Source organism: Nannospalax galili, unplaced genomic scaffold (genome assembly GCF_000622305.1).
Source record: "Nannospalax galili isolate Female #2095 unplaced genomic scaffold, S.galili_v1.0 scaffold37, whole genome shotgun sequence".
NCBI classification, from domain to species: Eukaryota; Metazoa; Chordata; class Mammalia; order Rodentia; family Spalacidae; genus Nannospalax; species Nannospalax galili.
Window position 1 is genome coordinate 818,746 of NW_008339765.1, and position 15,000 is coordinate 833,745.

Here is a 15,000-nt window from a genome sequence, read left to right on the forward strand (position 1 = left end):
AATATTTTTAAAGGAGTGGAAGGGAATAAAATAGATAAAGGGAGCTCTGTCGTTCATATAACTGAATGCAGTGTTGAACACTAAAGATTTATGTAATTCAAAAACAATCCCATGCCCACAAGCTTTCTTATCTTGTTTAAATAAATCTTTCTTTTAAAAGAAAAATAGCTTTTCTTGAAATTAAAAATAATTTTCATTTACATTTTGTGTGGCATATGTCTAAGTGTTTATAAATGTGTGAGGTGTGTGTGACCATGAACATGTGTGGGAGCCAGAGGTCCATACTGGATATCTTCCTCAACTACTTTCTACCTCACTTTTGAGGCCGGGTTTTCACTGAAACTGAAACTCACCTTTGGGTACACTGCTCTTTCTGTCTTTGACCAGTCACACCTTCTCCAGCGCTAGGGTCACATATGCACATTGCCACATCTGTCCTTCACATTGTGCCAAGGTTCTGAACTCTTTACCAACTGAATTATCTTAGAGCCAAAAAAATCACTTTTCATATAATATTTGGGACAACTTATATACACATGTAGCCACACACACTATTGATTATATTTTTTTTACATTTACTTATCTATTGTGTGTGTATGTGTGTGTGTGTGCATGCATGGGGATAGAGGTCAGAGGACAACTTGAGGAAGGAAGTTGGATTTCTCCTTTCACCATGTGGATCCTAGGATGAAAATTCAGGTCACTGGACTTGACAAGTGTCTTTACCTGTTGCTTCATGTTACTGGCCCTTTTTAAACGTTTGTCTAAATGACGCATTACTCCATGGTGGATACTTCCCTTTATGGGCAGCATTTAAGGCTAAGGATAAAACAGTTTCTCAAAAGAATTGATTAGTTTGTAAAATAACCTGTACCTCTGTACCTGGGATACAAGGACTTCCTCCCATTCCCTCGCTGCATGTCTAGTCATAGATTCTACTCTCTGTGAACAATCTTCAAAGATTTATCTTATGTTTATTTGTGTGTCTGTGTGTGTTGGTGTGCTGGTGTGTGGGTATGTGCGCATGAATGCAGATGCTCTCAGAGGTGAAAATATGCCATTGGATTCCCTGGAACTGGAGTTACAGACCTTTGTAAATCACTTGAAGTAGATACTGGGAATCAAGCTTGGGTCTTCCATAAGCAACAGGTAGGTTCTCTTAATCCTGAGCCATGTCTCCATCTTCTGTCTATGAATTTCTGTACTTTCCCTCCTTGAGGGTGTCATGTATTATTCCTTCTTTTGTGTCTATTTGTTGCACTTACCCAAATGTTTTCAAAAGTCATTCAAGCTGCACCAAGCATCAGAACTTATTTCAGAACATTCTCCATATACATACATATTGCATTTTGCTGTTCAATTCTCAATCCTTAGATGCCTGAGATGTTAGCACCTGTTGGTCATTATAGGTAAGTTTGCTACAAGCAGTGGTATACAAATTCCTGTACCTTTATTTTTCTATATTTGCAGGGGTTTTTTTTTCCTTTTCTTTTCTTTTTTGAGTCAGAGTCTCATGGAGCCCAGGCTGGCCTTGAACTCACAATGTAGCTAAAAAAAAACATGAACTCTGATCTCCCTGCCTCTACCTTCCTAGTGCTGGGATTATAGGCAGGTACCAACCTGTCTGGTTTTATTGTATGTTTGATTTTGTGAGAGACCTCTCTATTTATAAAGTTAGCTACATTTTACAGTCTCATCAGCAGTAAAAAACAAATAAAGGATGTTTTCATTTTCAGATATCCTTGCCAATATTTGTTGTAAAAATTTTGATTTGGATAATAGCCATCCTGATGGGTATAAAGTGTCTCATTGTGAGGCTGATTTGCATTTCCCTAATGATCATTCATGCCTTACACCACTTCATGTCCTTATTCTATTTTCCAAGGTAGTTTTTGTTAGTTTAATATTCCATTCATGTGAAAAGACCTATTTCTCCATTTCTTTTCGCCTTGAACACCTAGAAATATAAGACTCGTTATTTTTATATATACTGTTGTGGTTTGAATGACAAATGCTCCCCACAGGTTCACATGCTTGAACACTTGGTTGCCAGCTGGTGGTGCTGTTTGGAAAGGTCCTAGAGGCTTTAGAATGTGGGGCCTTGTTGGAGGAAGTATGAAATTGGGGGTTGGTTTTGAGGTTTGATAACCTGGCTCCACTCCCTGTTCTTTCTGCTTCCTGTTTACCAGGCCAGCCTTACACTCCTGCTCCCATGACTCTCCCATCATGATGGACTTACCCCTCTGGAACTTTAAGTCAAAATAAACTCTTCTTTCCCAAATTTGTTTTTTGTCAGGGCATTCTTTCATAGCAACAGAAAAGTAGCTAATATACATGCTTTGTTTTTAAAGTATGTACAAACACATATTCTATTTGAATGTCAGTTATTTAACAATATACAATTAAAATGTATTTAAGAAAATAAAACATATACTATCAAGGAACTTTATATTTGAATGAAAATTTAAAGACAATAAAAATAATTAATTCTGTTCATGTGTTTGGTGACAGTTCTCACAATACCTCCACAAGAATCATTTATCACTTTCATCATTCACTGACTCTTTCCTAATAAATGAAGTTAAATGTTCTGGTCATATTCTTAATGTGAATTCATACTCTGAAGTGCAAGCTGTTCTTTACTACCCAAGGCAAGGATTATGAATATGTAAGTCACCACTTGTTTTCCTATTCAGTATCATTTTCCAATTATAAAGGTAGCACCTGGATATTTATCTACAAGATGAGAGTAGTTATAAGTAACTCAGATATTAAAGTCATCTTTAACAACTTCAATGCTTGGAGCTTGAGAGTATGTTAAGATTCCATGCAGATCATATATTTTATTTAAAAATATTTTATTAGTAGCTGGGAGTGGTGGCACACGTCTTTAATCCCAGCACTTTGGAGGCAGAGACAGGCAAATTTCTGTGAGCTCGAGGCCAGCCTGGACTACAATGTGAGTTCCAGGCCAGCTAGAGCTACAGGGAGATCCTGTCTCAAAAAGACAAAAAAAAAAAAAAGCAACTGGTTGTGTTTGCGGTTTGGGACTGGAGAGATGGCTCAGCAGTTAAAAACACTGGTTGTTCTTGCAGAAGACCAGGGTTCAAATCCCAGCACCACATGGCACCTAACAACTGTCCATAACTCCAGTTCCAGGGGATGCAACGGCCTCTTCTGTCCTCCGCCGGCACTGCACGACACAGGTGCACTTACCTACATGCAGGCAATACACTCATGCACATAAAATAAAAATAAATAAAATATTAAAAATATTTTATTAGCATTGCTTTCTTTAAAGAAGTAACATGGTTACATTGAAAGACTTTGTATAGTTTGGAGAATCTAAAGGGAATGAATGGCAAACTCACATTATAGGACAATGAACAATTTGAAATTATTGCTGAAGTTTGGAAGTACAGTTTTGTTGGTAAACAAGAGGGATCACAGCACCACCTCACAGGAGGGGACCACACCTCCAACTTGACAGGAGGAGACCACACCTCCAGGTTCAATGGGAGGAGAACATCAGCTCCAACCCACAGGAGGGGTAACAAAGCTTCAAGTTCATAGGAGCAGACCGTGTTTTAAAAGATTTATTTCTCTTTCTAAATTATGTATACGTGAGTGAATCTGTGTGGAAATAATGTGCACTTGATTGTAGGTACCCACAAAGGACAGAAGAGGGATAAGATCTTCTGGAGCTGGAGTTACAGGTAGTTCTGTGCTGCTAATGTGGGTGCCAGAAATCTAACTCCAGTCCTCTGCAACATCAGTACTCACTCTTAAAGGTGAGTCATCTCTTCAGCATCCCCATCACTTTTTAATGTTTCTTTGAGCAAAGAATATCACAGAGTAAGACTTCTCTGCCATCAATTTCATTCCACTTCAACCACACTCTACATATATGTTGACACTTGGATCACTGGGGGAGAGCTCTTTCTAGAGACTGTGTTGCAGCAAAATATTGGCTCAGAAAGAAAGTGTCTGGGCATGAAATGATGGTAGGTAAAACACTGGGCCACAATTTCAGTTTTCTCTATGAACTGTAGATATTGACATACATATTTTTTCTCTAAAGCTGAGTGCTTGTGAGCTCATATTTAAGATAGAAAAGGTAGCAGAAGACTTGCCATAGAGACAAAACCAGTAAGCAGCACTCCTCCATGGTTTTTGCTCCAAATTCTTGCCTTGATTTCCTGCTTTGACTTCCCTCGGTGATGGGCTGTAACCTGGAAGTGTAAGACAAATAAACCCTTTCCTCCCCAAGTTGGTTTTGGTCAGTGTGTTTTATCACAGCAACAGAAAACAATTTATACAGTGTAAAATGCTCACAACTTGCATATTATTGAACCAAAATTTTAGGTGGGTATGATGATGCATGCTTATAATCCCAGTACATGGGAAGTAGAGACAGGAAGATTGATTCAAATCCAATGTCAGCCTGGTCTTCATAGGAAGTTATAGCTAGCCAGTGAAACTGTATAAAAAACAAACAAGCAATTGGGCTAGACATATGGCTAGCAGTTAAGAGCACTGGCTGCTCTTGCAGAAGACCCAGATTCAGTTCCTAGCACCCACATGGTGGCTAACACTCATTGGAAACTCTAGTTCCAGGGGCTCTTACATCCTCTTCTGACCTCTACAGGCATTGCAAGACACACTGGCACTTACATACATGCAGACAGTATCCTCATACAAATAAAATAAAAATAATAAATATTACAAAAAAGCAAAATGCAAGAACAAAATTAAAAATTAATTTAAAAATTGAATCTACTCTTTGTAGGATAGATTATAAATTATGTAGCTATAATAAATCAAATTGAGCTAAAGATAACTTGATAATTCTTCATATATATCACAGTACACACAAACTGAAAAGAATTTCAGACTGGAACAGAAAGCTTCAAATTCAACAAGTAGTGTTCCATGCTTCTAGAACTTTCAAGTGTCCTTGTCCTTCTCATGATTCACTGCTGTTTTTAGTGCCCATCATTTGCAAAACCCAAGGCCAGTCAATACTATGTCAAGGTTTTTAATGGGCCTCACTACATGCTGTTCAGAACTGGTAGACTGAATACATCCAATAATTGAGCTTTGATGGGTGTCCAGGAGAACTCATCCATTATCTGAGCTCAGGGGTCCTCCAATAGAGACCTACACTTTAACACCAAACTCAATACTTTTTATTATTCCACTATGCCCCAGATATAGAATTTATGTTGTTATTCAATGTTGGGGACATTTAGAAGAAAAGTAAAATAATCAGTTTGCATTTTGCAAACTAATCATTCATAGCTAAATTTGTAGCAAGAAATTTAAGCCAGATAACGTTAATTTCATCTATTTCAGTTAGTTCATCCATGCTGAACAAAAGAGAGCACCAGGTAGTCACTGAATATCTCACTGGTAGAATGCTAATTTTATGACCGAGATTCCTCCCACCATTCCACACACAACAGATTCATCTTATTTTGCTTTGCAATATGACATTGATGGATGTCTCTCAAAAAAGTCCCTCTGTTTTCAGTTCGTGTATGTACAATGATGGGAATTGTTTCAGAATGTCAATGGAAGGAAAATATTGCCACTCTTCATAATACCTGTCCGAATTGCTTTTCCAAAATGCTGTTGATTTAGAAAAGTAAAAATTCATCTGCTAGATGAAAGGTACCTCAGAATCTCATTCCCTTTCATAGTTTATCTCCAGCTACAGAAGTATACCTGCCTATTAAGCCTGGGATGTTTGGAAGATGCAAGTCTCACCTTATATAGTCTGATACTGGTGTTTTGTTCCTGTTCCAAAGTATTTCCTTGATATTTGCTTCTGTTTTGGTTAAATCAATGAAGAATAAGAAGTCACTCATTAGATTATAAATATACTAAATGCACGAGGACTTCAAAACTGCTATGCAAAATGGTGTGGTGGCATGTGTCTTTACTCTCAACACTCAACAGGCAGAGATAAGGTGATCTCTATGAGTTCAAGACTAGCCTATTCTGTATATCTATTCCAGGCCACCAAGGCCTACACAGTGAGGCCCTGTCTCAAAATAAGTAAGTAAATAAATAAATAAATAAATAAATGGCATATAAGATGAAATTATAATAAATGGTCAGTTGGAAAATGAGAATTGTTTCATATCCATCCAAATACTTTTATTTAAATTTATATTTATTTGTGTGTGTGTGTGTGTGTGTGTGTGTGTGTTGCTGTGTGTTGCTGTGCATGTGTTGAGGTCAGAGGATAACTAGTGAGAGTCAGTTCTTTCCTTCTGTCATTGTGGGTCCTGGGGATTGAACTCAGGATTTTAGGCCTGGAGGCAAATGTCTACTCACTGAGTTATCTTGTCCTGCTTGCCCTCTTGTCAAAATATTTTTAGTTTCTCTCTCTCTCTCTCTCTCTCTCTCTCTCTCTCTCTCTCTCTCTTTCTCTTCTCTCTCTCTCTCTCTCTTTGTGTGTTTATGTGTTTGTGTGTGATGTAGTATATGATGTGTGTGTTTGCCAAAACATTTCATAAATATAAAAAAATCTACTAGCTGGTTAAATGGTACAGAAAATGAAAAAATAAAAAAAAATATTTACTTAATACAATTTAATGCAATAGAAACATTGAGATTTAAAATGTTTATCCTCAGAGATTTTTAAAGAAACTCATCAAGAGCATTTGAACAATGCTCTTCCTCCAACATCAGCATTTGGGTCTTATCTGCCATGAACTATTTCTGAGACTCACTTTAAAATTAAGTGTTTAGACCAATGTACTCCCTCCAGGACTCTCAGCTTTTCTCTTTTCTCAATATAACTTTCCTCATTTATATATGAACTGAAAGACTGCCCTACCAATTCACACTGAAAAGCCTGTTCCCACTCACTCATATAAGAAAGCATTTATTTGCATCATGAGTTGAAGAGGGGCATCTGAGAGGTAGGCAGGGTTATATATTCTTATTCAAGGGCTAAGGGTTGTTTGGATAAGATTAACATTTGTATAAGAGGATGTACTAGAGAAATTGTCCTCTGTTCTCCTCCACAGAAAGATAACATGACTTGGTGGCCATCTGCAAGTCAAGAAGAAGTGCTCACTAGGAACTAAACTCCTGTGCCCTTGGATTCCTCCACCTCCTACACTGTGAGAAACAAATTTCTGAGCTTTATGTCTCTGCTTTATGCTGGTGTATTGCGTGAGATGGACAACACAGTCACAGAGTAAAGCTGAGCTCAGGTCCTCTGGCTTCAAATCTGGGAAACTTTGTGTGGCTGCAGGATAGACATCTGCAAGTTAGCCACGTCTTCTAAATCCCCACCCCACGTCATTCTTATTCTCTCCGGCATGAGCACTTCTCATTTTCGTTCTACACTTTGATCTTCATGCACCCCCTTGTTCTTTCAACCACCCATTTTCTTAAAGATGTAATTTTTGTTTACTTACTGGTTTTGTGGGAGAGGGAGGGGTATATGTGCATGGTAAGGTGGTTGTGAGGAGGTCAGAGGACAACTTGCAGGGGTCAGTTCTCTTCTTTCACCAACTCAGTCACTGAGACTGACCTTTGGTCTTCAGCCTTGGTAGCAAGTGCTTTTACTCACCAAGCAATCACTACTTCAAGATGTTTAGCAACTTGAAACAAGAAGGCAACATGGCTGTCTGCTTTGCTGTCTGTGTGAACTGCATAACCAGTGTACACACAGTGATGGACCCACCAAAAATAAGCCCTGAGAAAAGCCACTGGTCATGAAGCTTATCTCGTGTTTGTGTGGTGACTGTGTGAAGAAGAGCTAGCACTAAAGTTGTGTTTTATGGAACTCTCTCAGAGCTAGAATTTGAACGTGTAGCTAGGAGATAGAAGAACTTATCTAAAGCATGACCACAGCCTTCCTTCATTCAAACTGGGCAAGATGAGGGTGAATCCTGTGTGTGTGTGTGTGTGTGTGTGTGTGTGTGTGTGTGTGTATGTGTATGTGTGTGTGCATTCCAGCATGAGTACCAGCATGCTTTACTGCTTAAACAGAGAACTGAGGGTTCTGGAGAGATGGCTTAGCAGTTAAGAGCACATGCTGTCCTTGGAGAGGACCAGGATTCAGTTCCTATCATCCATGTCAGAATTCTCACAACCACCTGTAATTTCTGCTCCAGCAGGTCTAATAGGCCTCTTCTGGTCTCTGAAGGAACCTGAACTCAAGTGGCAATATATGCAGACACATACATAATTTAAAATAAAATAAATCTAAAAAATATAATATGCATTTATAAAATGTGTCTGTTCATTCTTTAACCTAAAAACTTTCATTCTGTATCTTCAGCTTCAGTTTTAATAAAGTAATTATGGTTAGTTTTCATGGTATTTAATTCAATAAAAGGAAGAATGCAATTTGCAATTTTCAGTTCAGAAAGTGAGATACCTGTGTAATAAGAGGTGTTTGGGAATAGAATAAGTAAGTAAAAGGCAAATTCGTTGGCATTGTTTTGGCTTAGAAAAAAAGCATGAGGCTCAAAGCAAAAATGACCTCAATTCTTAAGGTCTCTTTTTGCTTTCAAAACTTTATTTTCATTTTTAATTATGTATATCTGTGTTTGTCTCTCTCTCTGTGTGTGTGTACCATGTTAGTACAGGTGCCCTTTAAGGAAAGGAGAAGGAGAAGGTGTCAGATCCCATGGAGCTGGAGCTATAGGTGGTTGTGAGCTGCCCAACATGGGTGCTAGGAACTGAACATGAATCCTCTGCATGAGCACTACACATTCTTAACTGCTGAGCCATCTCTCCAGCCCCTCGGCATATTACAATACTATGTGATAATATATATTTTTAATTAAAGACTGATATATATTCTACTAATGAATATTCTAATGCAAAAATATTAAAGCATATTGTATATAATACTATAACCTTTTGATTCAAGAGGTATCCAGCAATAATTAAATGATCAGTAACTATTAAATAATATTGCATATTCAATATTCTATATTAGGTAACAGCTCATGATTAACTAAGTAAAAAATACTGTATTTTCTGACAAACTGGTTGATCAATAAAACCAATTGCAGTACTAAAGCATAAAATTTTATGTTACTAAAAGCAAATTTAGAACTATCAACATTTAATCATGTTTGGAAAATTAGCTAGAATCTCAATGATGTAATCAAGTCCCTAATGTCTGCTTCAGCAAAGAAGTCAACATTTTGGAAATAATCACATGACCAGTCAAAAAACAAGAATGCATTCTAGTCATAAAGAAGGCCTAAGACCACAGGATCATTGTTATTTTTACATGTGTACATGTGTAGTGTACATATACCTGTGTCTGGTATGTGTGTGCATGAGTGTATATATGTTAGGATGTGTCTGGGCACATGTGTGTGCATGTGTGTGCAAGTGCATTTGGAAGTCCACGGTTGACACTAGAAGTCTTCTTCTATCACTCTTCATTTTACATATGGAGGCCGTATCGCTTCCTTAGCCCATAGCTCACTCTTTAGCTAGCCATCAAACACTGAGAGTCTCTTATCTATTTCCCACATGCTGGAATTACAGACAGACCATCATGTTTATTTAGGTTTTTACATGGGTTTTGGTGAGGCAAACTCCAGGCTTCATATTTGTTACAGAAAGTTCTGTATCAACTAAGTTGTCTCCCTAGCCTCAGTGATTGTAGTTTTATCGCCATATAAAATGAACCAGAATCACATGTATGATAGGTATGGAAAAGGCAGGCAAACCGAGGTCTGTATTCACACACGGCATTGTGGTGGCACCACTTCTTGAGGCTCTGGGGAAAGGAAGTTTAGGTTTACCCAGGCAGGGAAAGTAAAATGCTCTGTAAAGGCCTTAGTAATTTTGATAAAATATGAACAGTTTAAGTTGAGAAATTCCAGGACAGATGAAAAACTTTTAAAAAGCACACATCTATACCAGGTCAATGTTGGTCCTGAGAACAGGTCACATTGAGCATTAGTAAAGTGTTCACCTTGAAAGCACGAGGACCTAAGTTCAATCCCCAGCATACAAGTAAAAGTAGCCAGGTATGGTAGTACGCATGGAGCACAGGGGAGGTGAAGGCAGATGGATCCTTGGGGCTTGCTATTCTGCCAGTCTACCCTACAATGCCTCAAAAACATGGACAGTGTTCATGAGAAATGACACTGGAGGTTGGCCTCTGGTATCCACTCTCCTCCATGCACATACACCACACCCCAAACACACAAATATGCAGATACACACACACACATGCAAATATAAAAATGCACACACATACACACACACAAAATACAAGCATAGACCCATCCTAGATTCTCAACAGTTTCTGTATTCCAGTTCATTCACATAAAGACAAGTCACTGGTTCCCCCAGATTGTTGGAACCAAAGAAATTTGATATGCTACAGCCCTGAGACAGCTTCTGCCCTCTTAGCAGGCCATAGAGAGTCTGCCATGTTCATTCACACACCAGTATTGACTGGTTTAGTAAAGATCTGAGAAGTTACATGGTAGTAATTGAAACCCAAGTTCACTCACATTCAGAGTCTGGGCTCTTAAACTATTTGTCACAGAGACAGATTGAGATTCTGAAACATAGCCTATGTCATCAGTTATTGATAGAGCAGTGTCTCAAATATATTTTCAAAATTGTTCTTTTAAATTATCTCTGAAGAGCTTTTATCTGCTAAAAATATCAGTTTATGCACATCTTTTTCATTTTAAAAATGTCAAAAAATTACTTGACACTTGAAATGATGGCACTTCTACTCAGGTACTTGGAAAACATATAATTAACATCTAATTATAAAAGGACTGATTTTCCAAATAGTATAATAACTTAAAAGTCCACAAATAAAGAAAATACCTTTTAATAAATGTGACCTATTTCAATTAGCATTATCAATTGCTTTACAATTAAATGATTATCAGCATTTGTGATCTCTGGACCTATAGAATACTCATTAGAGGGCTGAGGAGATGGCTCAGTGGGTAAGAGGACTTGCTACATAAAGAATGAGGACCTGCACATACTACACAAATATACGTACAATTTGTAAAAAGTAAAGTGAAAGCTTTAAAATAGTTTTACACTTATTTCTCTATTGTGTGTGTGTGTGTGTGTGTGTGTGCGTGTGCATGCGTGCGTATCTCTGTGTGTGATGTGTTTTGGGGGCACATGTGTGCCACATCATATACATGGAAATCAAAGGACAATTTACAGTAATCATTTCTTTCCTTTCACTGTGTGGTTGCTGAGGCTCAAACTCAGGTCATCAGGCTTGGCAGTATAAACCATTATCTACTGAGCCATCTTGCTAGCAATGGTAATGGCTAATTTGTAGTGATCATATTACTATGTATATGAGCAGGCTTTTTCTCAGAATAAAATAAATGATTTCTTGCTCAGCTTTGAGAATAGCATATTTGTCTTATTACTAATAATTCTGATACTAACTACTGTACTCAATCTAACTTTATAGATATCCTGAAATAATAAGGATTCAACATACTGGGGCTTGAAAGAGTACATGAAGTTATCAGAAAAAAGTGATGGGGAGATATGGGAGGAGTTGGAGGGGAGGGAGTGGGCATGGATTTGATCAAAACACCTTATATGCATGTATGAAATTCTCAATAAATTATTTTAAAAATACTGGGGCTCAAAATACAATATACATAAATATTTAGGCAGATACAAGTATCTGCTTATTTTATTTTTAAACTCAAATCTCTAAAAATTGAAGACCTAGAAGGGATGGTCCATGTACAAAGCCACTGTGAAACTAGCACAGTATTAGAGATTGGCAGTGCCTTTGAGAAGCGTGGTACAGAAGCCAAGGCTTATGAGATGTGAGGTTTCTGTGGTGATTTCTCTCGACCATTTTTGTTTTGCCTTATAGTTATTTTTATCGTTATTTCACATTTTTGTTCATATGTATATGTGTGAACAAGTCATGGGTATCAGAGGATAACTTGCAGGAATTGGTTCTTGCCTTTTACCATGTGGGTCCTAAGGGCTAAGCCCAGGTGGTCAGACTTGGCAGCAATTGCCTTTACCTACAAGGAATCATCTCAGTGTCCCACTGATCTCTCTCTCTCTCTCTCTCTCTCTCTCTCTCTCTCATCTTTTGAGAAACAGTTCCATATAGCCCAGACCCACCTCAGACATCCTTTTGCACTCCCATTGTCCTTAAACTCTTGATCCTCCTGGCTCCCAGGTGCTAACAGTACAAGTCCCCACTACCATACCTGGCTTTTCTCTACTATGTTTAGGACCAAGCTCTAAAGCTAAAAGAATCCTTGGCTTTTAGTCAGTTCCTGCCCAGAGGCTTTTACCCTCAGTGAGATGATTCCAATTATACCTTTCCCATATGTCTTCAGCATCCAACTTCCTTCTTGCATTTGGATAGATTCCATCCCTTATCCCAATTCTGATCCCTAATACTCAGAATTTACTATTGTCATTCCTGATGTTAGTGGTCATCCTCGACTGGGGTCAGGATTCCATAGTAGTCACTGACTTTCCGTCCCTTCATCCCTTCACTTCGTCATTGGATTTTTGTTGAGGACTCCCATACCAGGCCACAGTGTTTGCCTGGTTCTTCATGGCCAAGTTGCTTTCATGAATATGTGCTCTGGGCTGTGAAATTTCTCATGACTATCTTTCATACTTAAACCTATGATCAGGGAAAGTCATTTAATATTTATTGTAGAATTCTTGGATTTCACTAATTTTATAAGATGCCAGTTAACAAAGAATCATGGGACTCTGGCATGAATAATAACTGGAATCTCTCCTCTGATTTTTTATTATTTATATTTATGTGTGTCTGTGTATACTCACTTCAATGGGGGTGCCTATAGAGGTCAAGAGGGAGCATTGGATACCCTGGAATTGGAGTTACAGTCAGTTATAAGCTGCCTGGCATGGGTGCTGGGTACTGAACTCAGGTCCTTTGGAAGAGCAGAAAGTACTCTTAACTAGTGAGTTACCTTTCTAGCCCCCTCTTATCTGACCTTAATTCCTTTAAAACATATCACATTTGTTTAATTAGCCTAATATAACATCTAGCAGGGCAGAACTTGAACATCAGGCACTTATAAATGAGGAAAGAAGGGGCTTGGAATATATTTCGGTGGGTAAAATGCTCACTGTATAAAACATGAGTTCAGATCACCAGCACCCACATAAAAAACCAGAGTTAGTGACACACACCCATATTCATGCATATACACATTCATTCATATAGACACAACATACACAAACATAAATACATAAAATGCCAAGGAAATCATGTTTTTTATGTCAATATGATTCATTTAAGTTTTCAGAGTAACCACCTTCCTCAAGAAAAAAAGAAAAATACATGTTGCTCTTTAAGTACTACTTGTCAAATACTATGACTGTAAGAGTCCTATGAGCAGAACACAGAGCAATTTGCTCATCCACCCTTTCACAGATGCTAGCTATGTATTGTCTTTATTAAAGTCATATATATAACACCGTTCTTGACAAAATACTGCCTGAGGCTTTACAGTTAGACTTCAATACAAAGTGAAAACTGAGATTATCAGCATGTCCACTTCTTTTTAAAAAATAATATTTGTATTAATTCTTTGAGAATTTCATACAGTGGATCTGATCATAATCACCCTGTGTTGGTTTGAATGAGACTGTTCCTCATAGGCTTTAAGTTTTTGGACATTCTTGTGCACAGTTGGTTGCTGTTTTGGGAGGTTTTAGAAGGTGTGGCTTTAGAGACTTCTTAAGTGCTGCCAGATCTCCAGTCATACTCTGCTTCCTGTGCCTGCTTGAAGATGTAAGTGCTTAGCCTTCTGTTCCTGCTCTGCCACCTCACCATGCTTCCCTACTATGAAGGACTCTAATCCTTCTGGAACCTGGAATCATAAGCTCAAATAAACTCTTTCTTGGAAAAGTTGCTTTGGTCAGTGTTTTATCACAGCAACAGGACAGTAACTTATAAACAACCCCTGCCCATTCTCCTCTAAATCTACCTCCACCTCCCTACTCCCCTAACTTTGTTTCCTCCCTTCTGTCCTAATTTTGTGTCCTCTTTTTGTTTGAACCAAAGCTTATAGATTTCATTCTGTGTTTCCCAAATACTCTTCAGTATGGGTTCATTCCCTGAATAGTGTTATTTTCTAACTTGTTTCTCCTATAACATATAAAACTTTTTCTTTTTTTTAAAATTATATTTTCTATCTTGTTTCTGATAAATAGATGAATTCTACAAATACTTGGTGACTCTGAATAATAAAGAAGGTAATGGTTGTGGAAATGACTCAGTAGTGTTTGCCTTGTGAGCATGAAAACCTACACCAAATCTGTCTTTTGTTTCAACTTAAGTAATCACATCTTATTTTCATTATCGTTCACTCACTGATGAAAGATTATTCTTGTTTGATACTTATGTATTCAAAATTCTAAAATTATCTATCAACTATTGACTAAGAGTTAAGGAAATTATGAGGCTTGAAAAGATAACAAGTTATGTAGTCCAATACCATTTGCAGTATGTGAGTCCCAGTTGAGTTCAGCAAAAGCTATAGAACAAACACCACTTTACTGAGCAATAACTGATAGATGAAGTAGGCAATGGATGAATTGGGTTGATCGGGAGAAAAGCACCAGGACACAGATAAAAGTCCAGCAGAATAGAATTTATTAGCAAAGGAACACATAGGACAGATTCCCTTCCAGGTAGGGAAAATGTCTGCCCCCAGGTTGTGAGCTGGGTCTTTTATAGGGGGAGGCTTCTGGGGGGGGTGGCAGAAGGTGGGAAGCTCTATTTTTTAAAGGTTAGGTGGGGGAGCAAAGAAGGGCTGTTAAAACCTGCCCCATTTAGAAATCAAAGGGGACGCCTCCTGTGGTGGCCAAATAGTGGAGAAAGTCTGCATCTCTTGACTTCAAAGACCAGGGTGCTTATTAACTTGGTTCCCTTTTCTCAGGGGCTTGCGAGGTCCCAGAGGCCCTGTTGGTGAGGATGCAGGGCTATCTGAA

At 38.1% G+C, this 15,000-nt stretch overlaps 1 protein-coding gene across 2 annotated transcripts in view; it reads right to left on the reverse strand.

Moving 5' to 3' along the window:
• Dpp10 (dipeptidyl peptidase like 10) overlaps positions 1-15,000 on the reverse strand; it is a 1,579,922-nt gene that overhangs the window by 474,641 nt on the left and 1,090,281 nt on the right. The gene's annotated exons all lie outside the window — the stretch shown is intronic.